Source organism: Lycium barbarum, chromosome 11, assembly GCF_019175385.1.
Source record: "Lycium barbarum isolate Lr01 chromosome 11, ASM1917538v2, whole genome shotgun sequence".
NCBI lineage: Eukaryota > Viridiplantae > Streptophyta > Magnoliopsida > Solanales > Solanaceae > Lycium > Lycium barbarum.
Genome location: NC_083347.1, coordinates 67,410,236 through 67,422,776, shown reverse-complemented (window position 1 = coordinate 67,422,776; position 12,541 = coordinate 67,410,236).

The window sequence follows — 12,541 nt, the reverse complement described above, 5'->3', positions numbered from 1 at the left end:
ATAATGCATAGAATCCTCCAATTACTATAGTAATCATTAAGCGTGATTCCTAAAGTACTAACAGGCCATAAGCCTGAACACGTAAAGCCACAACAGCACATAGAACACAACAAGGTGACAAGCCACATTCAGCAGTACCAGCCTATGAATTTCATCCCAACTTCATACCCGAAGGTGCACATGTTGTCTCCATAAATTCTTGATTCAAACCACAATCATAAGTACAATCACCAACCTAGAATAACCATCCCAACTCCTCACCTGAGGACCTAGGCATGCTTTCTCCATCACTTTCTATTTGCATATTTATGAATTACTAATCAGAGTCTATCAAGTAAACTGAAACCTACCTCGAGGCCAGTTGCCTCGAACATCCCGCCGATCTTCAGCTTCGCATTTCCAAACCGTGACCCACAACGGAGAGTCATGGAAAACCAAGGAACCCCAATGAACAAGAGTTAATATTCTAGGAATTTATTCAGGCTTCAGGTTTTGCAAGGAAAAGATTTGAATCTATTCTCAACTAGATTTGCTAGGTTTTCAGGAACTAATAATCCAGTTTTTATTGTTAACTAAGTCACCAAAGTAATTATAAATATTCTACCTCTTATAAAATCCCAATTTCAAGAACTAAGGTTGAAACCCATTTACAAAATAGAGGAAAGATTAGAAACTAGAGGTTGGTTAATTTTCCTAGAGTAAGACCTTGAAGGATTCTTTCAAGAATGCCCATATTTTAAGCTTAGAAATTCCATTTTATCATCTTAGACTAAATAGTTAAGAAGCCTCCAATTTTATTTGTTTGGAAGATGAATTCTTAGTGAAATGGAACATTAAATGGAAAGAGAGATGAAGTAAATGAGATAGAGGGTTCATCTTCTCCAAGAAACCATGAGATTACCTCCCCAAATACCCCAGGTGGCGGTTGAGATTTTTATGATTTTGAGAAAAATGAGGTCAAGTCTCGAAATGAGGTTTAAATATTAGGAAAATCTGTGTTGTCCGTTGGGCAGAACTGTATGTCCACCGCAGCGGTCACGCTATAGTGGAGAAGGCGATCGCTGTGGCGGTCCTTGAAAAAGTTAACTCACCGCTATGGCGGTTGAGAGGGCGGCCATGCCAGTTGCGCCATGGCTGCCCTCTAGTCGCATGGCGCCTTACTGGGCCTCAATAGCCCTTTACAATTTTAATTCTTTCCAGCATGGTTCCAGGTTAATTTAATAGGACAATTTTCCCCGCGTGACTAAGTTTCCCTGATCGAAAGACATTTTAGGATGCAAAACTCGAGGAAATCGCGGTAACAACCCAACGGATCATTACATCATATACCAATTAAATAACTGTTCGTCCTCGAATGGAATAGGATAGGGAGGAATTTAGCAAAATCGGTTTAACATGGAACGAGGATTTACCAGGGTCAACATTACACCATAGTACCTAACCAACATCTGAAATCTTTTCCCACATTTGAACTGTCAGCGTCTACAAGTCAGAAATGTCCATGCACGAATGCACTTTATCGCTCCACTACTAGATATCAATTATAGAGGTGTTCTAATTTAACCGAATCGTGTCTTAAGTATTTTCCACAAGAAAAATAAATAAAATAAAATAAAATTGATAATAATGAAAGAAATCTAGGAGCACCGCCGTGGTGGTGACGAGGTGCGCTGGCACGTCCAGCATGACACTATGGCGGTCTGGGGAGAAAAGGGATGGGACGCTGCGGCGGCTTGACCAACCGCTGCAGCGCACCTGTTGACGCGGCAAGGGGACCTCCATTGCAGTCACCGGGTCAGTCTGATAGTTAAGGTGATATTCCATCTTTCCTATTCCCACTTTAATCCCTCTACCCGAAATATTTCCCCCCTTCCCCTTCCCCTTCCCACTGCCTCCCTCACTCAAATATTACCCCCCCCCCCCCCCATCTGCTAACTTAATCCCTACCCTACCCATTACACCACCCAAACATTAAGGAAGAGCAAGAAAAAAAATTCTTTGGCAAGGAGGCTTCCATCTCAAGGTGCAATCTCTTTCAAATATTTGATTTAAGGTACGTAATCGCTCCTAATCATGTTAGAACAAGTATATCACTATAATTTCAGACTAAGTATGCTCCATTTTTGGAAAATTGGAGTGAAAATTTGAACTTGTGGGGGTTAGGTCACGGGTTGGTGGGGGAGGGGGAAGGACTCGAAATTGAACTTTGATTAACGTCGAAATGATGCTATCACTGCGTAATACCTTAGGTTATACTAATTTTGAGGCCTTAACCATGAAAGTAAGAAACGGGTTTTTCTCAATTTTTGGGATTTGAATAGTTGAAGATTTGGGGTTGTTTTGTTATTAGAAATCACTCCTTATGTGGTTTAGAAGACTTGCATGCGTGTTTAGGACTCGATCTGTGAGTAAAATTCCAATTTGGGTCCAAAAATTTGGAGAAAATTTTTGGAGGATGGCTGTTGGGGAGGATAAGCCGCTGTGGTGTTCATCGTGACCGATTGCGTAGTTACACCATGGAAAACCTCAGGTGCGCTGGGGCGGTTAGGAGAGAAAAGTGAACGGGCCGCTATGGCGGGGCCTTCACCCGTCGTGGCGTGTCCGCTGCGGCGGTACCAAATGTCGCTGCAGCGCAGACTGCCTCTGAAACTTGGCAGAAACATGGGCGATCGAATACGAGTTTATTTTTGCTAAGTTCTTTGGTTCGTATAAAACAAATTGTTGACTGTTCTAGGCGATTTATTGACCAAAACGTTCATTCTCGTTGCAGGTATCCCTTTTTCAAGGCATGGCTCAATATGATCTGTAACGGTTTGCATTTTTCCAGGCAGTGTTAGTGCTCAGAAAAGCTACTTTGAAATCATTGGTGCTCTTTCGGACTTTGTTTTAAAAGAGTCGCCACCTAATTTTTAGAAAATTAGGAAAATCAGATTTGAAGGGTTTATTCATACACCTTAAAAAATCCTTCTTAATCAAAAGTTCTAGGTAAGGGCTCTGGTGATCCCCTATGAAAGGTGTTAGGCACCGTAGTATTAAGGATCCGTCCTATATGGTTGACCTTTTTTTTTTAATTGAAACCATCATAATGATGGGGATTTATTAAAATAAAAAATTTGTACCGAATAACAACTCCAGAATATGAGAATTTGAAAACAAAAAAGAAACTAAGAAAACAAAAGAAACAAAAAGAAAAGCTAAACAAACTAAGAGACTAAGCTAAAAACAACATTGAAAAAGCTCTTGGAAGTACTAATTCTGGTGCCTTGATCTTCCTCCATTATCACACCTCTAAGCTCTCACCAGGTGGTATGGAAAAAGATCTAGATGAATATATTTTAGGCCTCCAAAACAGTTTTCAACTCACATTTCCTGCAGTTTTCAGCTTAAGCAATCCAGCAGGTATTCCTTGTGCCATATGTCCCATTCCTGTTGTGTTTTGAAACTAAAACAACTGCAAACTCTCTGCATGGGAATGACCAAGTGATCACACTATACGGTTGAATTCGAATTTCAATGTGTGAGTATTTGCATGAACCTTTAACTTAGTGTTTATTTTCCCGAAAAAAAGTCTATTATTTTGCATCACTTTTGAAAAGAATTGAATATACTTGTAACAAACCGTCCGGTCGTTATTTAATATTTCGCGAAACCATGCCCAACCTAGATAAATGATTGTAAATAATAAGCTCCAAGATGTATTTTAAGAGTTAAGAGTGGGAAAAATCAATTTCGGAAGGATTTGGAAATTTCGGGCCAGAAAATAAAGCGGGCCGCTATAGGGGTCAGTGGACTGCCATAGCGGCTTAGCGACCGCCGCAATGGTCCACGTGGAACAGTAGCCCGATTTTCTGTACTTAGTCTATTTTTCTCTCCCTTTTCAACAAAGGACTCTCAAGGGCTACTCCTAGGGTTCCTCATGAAAGAAAAACCATGGACCCAAAGAAAAAAGAAAACCCTTCTAATTTCTTTTCCACCCTTCCCTACGAACATTATCGCTTATGGAATCGAATAAAGGCAAAGCAGACAAGAAATTCTTGGAGATTCAAATATTTGTTCGTCAAAGAGGTAGGTTATGGTTTACATTAGTTAGACTTCTATTAGGGAATCGTATATGCATTTTGAGTTGACGGGAGAATGCATGCTTAGGTCTTCGAACACGGAGTTCGGGTGGACGGACTTGTTAATGTGATTAAAATATGGTATAATTAGGGCTATAAAAATAATGATTTAGTTTAATAGGAAGTGATGTCGTCACTACGGAGATACCTCGAGATTACTTTTATACAACCCTAGAAGGGGGTGAATCCGTTTGTATGTCCTATTTTGTTGAACGTTCATAAGGTTGTTTCCTTGAAATTAAGAGGTCCTATTAAAAGACTTACTTTGAGTTGGGTTGACATTATACTCATCAAGATCTGGAATTATGATTGATTGGCATGTAGATTCGTGCATTGCAGTGCATGGTTCGTGCTGAGATACAGGTAACAGGCAAGGCTGAGTATGGGCATTGTATTATCTGGCCTTGTGGCCGTTGAGCTGAGTACATGAATTACATCTATGTATATGTTTTGGATCCGCGACCGAGGTTCGTTCCGGGGCAGAGGTTTGTGCTTGGGTTCTAGAGGTATTCCAAAACGAGTGGTACATAGACATCAAGGGTCCCCTGTAGGTCATAGCTACTGAGCAAAGACATCAGATAGCGTGTATGCACAGTGTGTTTGGGCCCTGCATCGCATTTGCATTGCACTATATCTCATGATTTTATGTTATACATATGTGTACTACTGTCGTTAACATTGCTCATTTATTTCATGTGTGTTGTTGAGAGTGATTGGGAGAGTGAGAGTTACTATGTTGGATGAAGGTAGGAAATGATTATGATTTAGTAGAATCCCTTATATTTTTTGGAATAAAAGAAGTGAGCTTCGAGGGTAACAAGGCACGCGAGTTAATGTTGTAGTAATATTTAAATTTTGAGGTTCATTGACTTAATTGCGTATCTTGTTGACTTTATATTGTATTGTGTGAACTAATCTTAGTCGAACTATGATTCTTACCAGTACGTGTGGTGTACTGATACTACTCTTGCTACGCCTTCATCGTGTGGATCTATCAAATATTCTCCTACAGCTTTGCCTATCTCACTTTCGGCGGAGTTTGTGTCATTTATTTTGTCTTCTTGTATTTTAAGAGCTCTTGTACCTCTCTAAACTAGATCCCGGGGAATTCTTTAAGATTTTTGTTGTATTTGAAGCGAGTCTGTAAGAAGTGTCTACTTTAAATGTTGTAAATTTTACAGATGCTGGTCATGTTTTAATGGTTGGGTCATTGGTAAGGGTTAGCCTACTAGGTTAGTAATATGGTAGGTGCCCGCATAACCCGCAGTTTGAGTCGTGACAGTTGGTATCAAAGCCCTCGATTACTGGTCTCACAAGTACAAGAGCAAATGTCTAGTAGAGTCTTGCGGAACGGTACGATGACGTCCGTACCTGTCCGCAAGAGGCTATAGGGCATTTAGAAGTTTCTTTTCGTTCATTCTATCATGCCACCCCAATACGCCGTCCCCTAGTTGGATCCAATTGGTATCTGGTCGATTCCAATTGGTATCTTGACGGGCTAATTGGTATCTGTCGATTCCAATTGGTGTTTCTCTATTTCGACTCAAGGCAGACCTTTCATAAGTAGGTGCGTAGATAATTATGTGACCAAGTGAAAGTTCCGTAGTAATGTTAGTGTTGTAGACTGGGTAATTCTTCTGGGACCATTAGCGAAGTTAATAGCGCATTCATACTTACGTGCTAAGCAATTTAGTGAACCCCTACGCGACCTGGGCTGGGATACCGGAAAGAACCAAAAAAAAAATTCAGTCACTGGCACTGTAGCACCGCTGCAGCAGTACAGGGACCGCTACAGCGGGATCGCTATAGCGGGCCCAGAATTTCTTCCAAGAACGCTATAGCGGTGCGCTTACCACCATAGCATTACCGCTGCAGAGGTCAAGTGACTGCCACAGCGGTACTATCTGATCGGTAGCCTCCTCCTTTCGCCCCTGTTTTGACAAGTTGTGTAGTTCATCAACAAAACAAGAATAAATCAATTTCCAAAACAGACACATCCATAAAAACATCCGGCCCACGAGGGTAATTGTGTTACGAGCCCCCTTAAACGGGGCACCCGCGTCAAAACAACCAAAATAAAGATTATCCAAACATGTTAAAACACAACCAAAGCAGTAAAATTGTCCAAACATCAGGGCCAAACACGGGCGAGTGCTAACCAAGCTGAAAATAAAGGGGGGAGGGATCTCTAAGCTACTCTTTGGCTAGTCACCTCATCGCCACCATCCTTTGAGTCACTAGAGTCCTTACTACCAAGTCCGGACTCGCTGAGAAAAGAGAACTGGGAGGCATCTCTGGCAGTCACCTTCGGAGGCTTCACCTTTGGAACTAAGGCCTTTAGGAGACTTTTTACACCCTTCCACATCCTCACAAATAGCTTGTCCCTAGCCTGGGTCTTCTTCTTCTCCTTGTCCAAATCTTCAACCAAGCTGAAAATAAAGGGGGGAGGGATCTCTAAGCTACTCTTTGGCTAGTCACCTCATCGCCACCATCCTTTGAGTAACTAGAGTCCTTACTACCAAGTCCGGACTCGCTGAGAAAAGAGAACTGGGAGGCATCTCTGGCAGTCACCTTCGGAGGCTTCACCTTTGGAACTAAGGCCTTTAGGAGACTTTTTACACCCTTCCACATCCTCACAAATAGCTTGTCCCTAGCCTGGGTCTTCTTCTTCTCCTTGTCCAAATCTTCACGAAGATCCACATGAGCTTGAGCTACAGATCCATAGGCGCCCTGTAAGTCATCAACAGCTTCTCCCATCTTAGTCTAGGTCTACATGTAAGCCTTCATTTTGTCAGTCGTAAAGTAGCCAGTACCCGTAGTGCTGCTAGATAACCCAGCCTCCATGGAAGGCCATGTAAATCCCATTATGGCTGCCCTCACCGCAGCCATATCAGCCTCCATGCGCTCTAGAGTACCTGGGGTCTGTGATTGACCACTCCCATTTGGTGGGCCACCGCTGTCCTCGCTGTCATCTGAGCCAGTCCTCTTCCTCTTCCCCTGCCCTGTGACCCTTTGACCTTCAATGGGTCAAAAGCAACATCGCACTCCATAATACAGTCCGTATACTCTGTGGGCACACTGGCATTACGGCAGAGATGGGTAATCGGGGAGGAAAACATCAAGATCGGGCAAGCCTTAGCCATAAAATCCCGCCACTCCTCGATCACCTACATACCCACATTCACGGGCACACCATCCAGAATGCAAGCCACCACGAAGGCTCGTGGGTAAGTGACATCAGTAATATTGCTTGAGGGGAGAACCTGTCGGGCAACGAGGTTTAGCCACCTCCGGGCTTCAGTAGTAAAGTGTCGGCTCTTTATAGCCAATCGTGAGACAACCCGAGTAGCCTTCTTCCTATTTTATTCTTGTACCAATATCCTTACCAGCCACGATCCGTTACTATCAACATCCTCGGCCCGAAGGTCATCCTGTGGTGGGTTGGGCAACCCGTGAACAGCATTGTTGGCCTCGGCACTCACCGCTACTGCGACCTCCCGAATAGTAATCTGCTGCTGCAGGGCAGTCCAATCCACAATAGAGAGCATAGCATAAAAGTCCCTGACCCAGTTGCAGTTGACATCACCGGGCTCCTCAACTAACTGGGCCCAACTAATACGATATAGGGTCTGGTAAAATTCTAGGGCCATTTTTTCGACCCGGTCCATAACAAAAGCCCTCTAATGAAGCTGACCCTTGGTCTGCTGCTCCATGAAACATCCCTTGCAAGCGTTTTTTGGGAACCTAATGTATGCGGGGGGAGCTGGGGGTTGTTGTCCTCTGTTGTTGATCCACCATGATTAAGTGAGAGACTTAACCTGCAAAAGTGAAAAGCGGAGTTAAAATAGTGTGGCGTAAAGAATTAATGGGGATAGGCCATGCATGAAATAATAGAAAAAGCCAAAAATTTGATTCTACCTGAAGCAGCTCCACTGCGGCGGTGGTATAGCCGCTGCAGGGAAGCCGCTAAAGCGGTAAGAGGGTCGCTACAGCGGCCAAGGCCCTGTGCTTGGTCACTATAGCGGGCTGGCTATAGCGAGCAGGTCACCGCTATAGCGGCTACCTCCCAAACTTCATGGGCCGCTCCCAGCGACGGTTCCATCGCTATAGCGGTACCGCTATAGCGGTGGAAGGACCGCCGCAGCGGTCTCATTTGCTCTCGTCTGAAAAATTCATACCCCAATTTTTTTCAAAAACTCAAATTTCACCATGGTTTCCCCATTTTTGTCAAGGATCAAGTAGTATGATAGCATGCATGATTTTTATAACTTGTTCTACCCTATTTCAACTACCATAAATACTAAAATTTAGAGCAAGAACACCAAAATTTGCACCACTACAAATCATCCCACCCCAACATAAACTACCCCATATTTAGCAGATCTTCAGTATAAAGTGTTGCTAAGACATTCTGAACGTGAATTAACCCTCCATGATCCAAGGAACTACCCTCCCCAAGGACCAAAAACCCCTTTTTGCCTAGAAAACCAAATTTCTTCCTAATATAGCAAGTTAAGCATGGATATTCCAAAATAAATAGTCATATACAAGTTATTGGTTAGTAAAGGAGAACATATACCTTGAAATGAGGGGAGATCTGCAAGCCTGGCAGGGGAAAAAATGAAATTTTTGATATAACACAAACCCTTGCCTTTCAGATTTTGTGTAAGGATTTTGGTAAATAGTAAAGGATAGGGTGGTTATAAGGGAGTGGGGAGGGAGATGAGGGGTTGAGAAGTGTATGGGGGGGGGGGGGAGAATTTTCATGGGAAATGGAGAGGTTTTCGGTTATGGGGGATAAGGGAAGTGGGAGTTCACCCCCTTTATTTTTATTTTTTGATTCTGCCCGCTGCGGCCGGTGCTTGGACTACTACAGTTGTACCGCTATAGCAGCTGCTATAGTGGTAGCAGTGAAATATTTTCATTTTGTTGTTTTGTTTGTCGTTCATTCTTTCCCCATAGCAATGACTCGAAAACCCTGTTCTCATAGAGGATGACCCAGGAGAGTGACCCTTACCTCCCCCACCCATTCGGGGACGAACAATAGTTTAATTGGTATTTGGTGTAATGACCCGTCCAGTCGTTATTTAATATTTCTCAAAACCATACCTGATCTAGGTAAAGGATTGTAAATAATAAGCTTCATGATGTGTTTTAAGAGTTAAGAGTGGGGAAAATCAATTTCGGAAGGATTTCAAAATTTTGGGCCAGAAAATAAATCGAAACGCTATAGCGGTCAGTGGACCCCCATAGCGGTACCGCTATAGCCGCTTAGCGACCGCCACAACGGTCCACGCGGAACAGTAGCCCGAATTTCCGTACGTATTCTATTTTTCTCTCCCTTTTCAACAAAGTACTCTCAAGGGTTGCTCCTAGGGTTCCTCATGAAATAAAAACCATGGACCCCAAGAAAAGGAAAACCCTTCTAATTTCTTTTCCACCCTTCCCTATGAACATTATCGCTCATGGAATCAGATAAAGGATAAGTACACAAGAAATTCTTGGAGAGTCATATATCTGTTCGTCAAAGAGGTAGGTTATAGTTTACATTAGTTAGACTTTGACTAGGGAATCGTATATACATTTAGAGTTGACGGGAGAATGTATGCTTAGGTCTTCGGACACGGAGTTTGAGTGGGCGGACTTGTTAATGTGATTAAAATATGGTATAATTAGGGCAATAAAAATAATGATTTAGTTTAATAGGAAGTGATGTCGTCACTAGGGAGATACCTCGTGTTTACTTTTATGCAGCCCTAGAAGGGGGTGAATTCGTCTATATGTCCTATTTTGTTGAATGTTCATAAGGTTGTTTCCTTGAAATTAAGAGGTCGTATTAACAGACTTACATTGAGTTGGGTTGAAATTATGCTCATCAAGGGCTGGAATAATGATTGATTGGCATGTAATTTCATGCATTGCACTGCATGGTTTATGCGGAGATACAGGTAACTGGCAAGGATAAGTATGGGCATTGTGTTATCTGGCTTTGTGGCCGTTACGCTGAGTACATGAATTACATATATGTGTATCTTTTGGATCTGCAACCGAGGTTCGTTCTGGGGCGGAGGTTTGTGCTCGGGTCTGAAGGATATTCCAGAACGAGTGGTACAAGGACACCATGGGTCCCCTGAAGGTCATGGCTACTGAGCAAAGACATCAGATAACATGTATGTATAGTGTGTTTGGGCCCTGCATCTAATTTGCATTGCACTACATCTCATGATTTTATGTTATACATGTGTGTACTACTGTCGTTAACATTGCTCATTTATTTCATGTGTGTTGTTGAGAGTGAGTGGGAGAGTGAGAGTTACTAGGTTGGATGAAGGTAGGGAATGGTTATGATTTAGTAGAATCCCTTATATTTTGGGAATAAAAGAAGTGAGCTTCGAGGGTAACAAAGCACGCAAGTTAATTTTGTAGTAATCTTTATTTAGAATTTTGAAGTTCCTTAACTTAATTGCTTATCTTATTGACTTTATATTGTATTGCGTGAACTAATCTTAGTCGACCTATGATGCTTAACAGTATGTGTGGTGTGCTGATACTACTCTTGCTACGCCCTTTCTTGATGTAGATGTTTTGCAGGTCTTAGCGAAAGTTTCATCGTGTGGATTTCTCGGATATTCTCCTACAACATCGCCTATCTCACTTCCGGCGAAGGCTATGTCATTTATTTTGTCTTCTTGTATTTTAAGAGCTCTTGTACCTGTCTAGATTAGATCTCGGGGAATTCTTTCGGATTTTTGTTGTATTTGAAGCGAGTCTGTAAGAAGTGTCTACTTTAAATGTTGTAAATTTTACAAATGGTGGTCGTATGTTTTAAGGGTTGGGTCATTGGTAAGGGTTCGCCTACTAGCTTAGTAATATAGTAGGTGCCACACGACCCGCGTTTGGGTCGTGACAATACTCCCTTTACATATAGGGTATTTGGGTTCGGATTTATAATATCCAGATTTAATTAGTTCCTTTTACATATAAGGATAGTAGTTTTTCTATAAAAAAAAAAATAGAGAGTTTATTTATTTATTTTATAGTCTGGACGAATAGGTTTTATTCATGCTTGACTCACACAAGGACCGGGTTAATCCGTTTAATACATTTCTAGAACATCCTTACCTAAACTTTTATAATTATGGACGTATAAAGACTGGACCATTTTCGTTTTACCAAAAGCGGGAGATAATTTTAAACATATTGGACGTTTATTAGTATTATTATTATTATTTTAAAAATGAAATTTAGTTTCATGGCCCAATGACTTTTATTTCTTTTGTAAAAGGATGCTCGCTCTTCCTTCTGTTTAAGCAAAGTCTCAGGCTTATTTAAGGAAAAGTTTGACTTGTTTTTTTTTTTTTTGGCCCGAAACAATTTATTTTAGCTATTCAAAACGTGGGCCTTAGCAAACATTTCTTAGCTATAGATTTATACAAAAAAGAGTCAAGTGGGATGTTAGCCCAAAAAATGACTTATATCATTTGTTTTTCAAACGACCAAACTGTATCGGATCTGGCCCGAAAATATTTCTTTGAAAACATTCGCTTTTCTTTTAAAAAAGACTTAGGTGGGCTCTGGCCCAAACTACCATATCTTTGCCAACTTAAAACCCAGAAAAACGTGTTTCAACAATTGAAAAGGATTTTTTATCTAATTTACTCATCCCCTTAGCTTTGAACAATACGTTGTACTAATTTGTCCTAAAAAACCTCTTTAGTCTTGTTGCTATTAAGACAAATGCAGTTTTGCTTCCTATTTTTTTTTTTCAAAATCAGTACGTGTTTTCCAGATTTTCAAAAGAATTATTTTAAGGATCTAGAGTTAATCTAAACACCATATGCACTGTTTTCCTAAGATGCCTAATTCGAAACATAAATGATTCCAATAATATTTTTGGGTTTTTACATGTATGAATACAATAAAAAAAAAAGAAAAAAAAACACTTTAAGCAAGTAAAGAGGGCATAAATATATAAGTAAGGTAAACTAGGGGTGTACCAAACTCCTAGTAACCATTTTCACCCATGGTTGAGCCTTCGTGTAATTTTCATTCATGACTGGGCGTTCAATATATTAGCTTCCCTTTTTTCTTTTCTTCTTCGACTCAACGAATTTGTATGAATTTCCCTATTGGACCTTTGACCCAATAGGGTGGCTGGACCTTGGCCCAAATGGGTTTGCAGTGAAGAGGAAAAAAAACCAAGATCCCGGTTAGTTTATATTTTATTGCTCTTACCATATATATAACTACACACACATACATACACAGTGTCCTATTTATTTGTAAATCCTATCATATACACAAATATACACACATACTAACATAATATCCTATTTATTCACAAGCTCACATAATGTGCATATGTATTTCCATGCCTTTAAACTCAATCCCCAAACCTGGGCGGTGGGAAGGCAAAGTCATCA